The sequence below is a fragment of the Aplysia californica genome, unplaced genomic scaffold, assembly GCF_000002075.1.
Source record: "Aplysia californica isolate F4 #8 unplaced genomic scaffold, AplCal3.0 scaffold00278, whole genome shotgun sequence".
In the NCBI taxonomy this organism is placed as follows: domain Eukaryota; kingdom Metazoa; phylum Mollusca; class Gastropoda; order Aplysiida; family Aplysiidae; genus Aplysia; species Aplysia californica.
The window spans coordinates 507,732-508,958 of NW_004797548.1; the positions used below are offsets into that span (position 1 = coordinate 507,732).

Genomic DNA, 1,227 nt, shown 5'->3' on the forward strand with positions numbered 1-1,227 from the left:
TTCTGAGCCAGTTTTAGTGAATTTATTCGAGCTCTTTGGTTGTTACATAACTTTTAATTCAGTGTATATTACATTAATTACCACATATAAGACGGCTGTATTTGATCGCATGCAGTTACAAAACTATACAAGATATCTTTGTTGCGTTTTCACAAACTGTACATTGAAAGAAGAAGCTCAAAGATGGAACACTGTGTATATATTGATAACCCTGCTTTCATTCGTGAGCGTTGAAACAAAACTGTGTAAAATTGCCGTGGTATGTAACTCCGCGCGTGGAGTGAGCGCAGGTAGACTGACCGGCAGCTGACCCCGGTCACGCTGACCTAGCGGCGTACGGCCCAGCGAAACTAAACGACCGCTGATTCGGCGCTGTGTAGATCTAGATCTAGAGATCTAATCTAGGTTTGGGAGGACTTCCGTAACAAGCGACCACTATGAGACAGAGCAGAATTGAGGGCTAGGGGTAGGGGTAGGGTTAGGGGTAGGGTTAGGCCTCTTCTTTTACTTTATTGTGTTTGATGGGGTGGTCGCTCGTTACGGGAAGTCCTTCCAATACAAATTTAGGCATTGCAAACTAAAATTTTTATTTACAATTCAGCCATCAATATTAAGTACGGCTAGCCTGACATTCTAGTCGTCCTTAGCGGCTGCAATCACTTCTGTCTCTGTATGTAAACAATCGGTAAACGGGAAGGCAATTTCCAAGACCAATACTACTGGCAATACCAACCATGCCACTTACCTTGTGCCTTGTGGCCTTGTGTTGTTGGTCGGTGGATGGCAGACTCTGCAGCTTGCGTGTCTTTTCTCCACAAATTTAGATCTAGAAATCTAGATTCTAGATCATAATGAATGTGACCGTGTTGTACAACAGATTTTGTAACACACGCCTTTCCTACATTGCCAGCCTTCACCTTTGGGGGATTTTGGCCCTTTTATCCAGTTCATTGGCCTTGGCAAGGCAAGGCATTACAAAACCAAAACAAAAGTATGGGTATTTTGTACTGTATTCCAGGGACTGAAGGAAAAGATGGGAATTCTGCGAGCGTAGGCCTATTTATTACACACAGATGGAAAGCCTATTATAGTTCAAATCAGCACACATTTGAACGTTTAAAAAGGTGTAGGTTGGTGTGTGTGTGTGTGCAGAGCTGTTAAAGTACTTTTTAAAAAGTACTTAAGTACAAATTTAAGTACAATCTAAAAAATGTACTTAAGTACAGT

General features: G+C 41.9%; 1 protein-coding gene across 2 annotated transcripts in view; it reads right to left on the reverse strand.

Moving 5' to 3' along the window:
• The window catches only part of LOC101854645, a gene marked incomplete at its 3' end in the record, with an annotated part of 4,382 nt that extends 3,207 nt beyond the window's left edge, over positions 1-1,175 (reverse strand). The window contains 1 exon segment of one of the 2 annotated variants that reach the window (XM_035970515.1): positions 750-1,175. 2 annotated transcript variants of the gene reach the window in all.
• Positions 1,176-1,227: the final 52 nt, after the last annotated feature.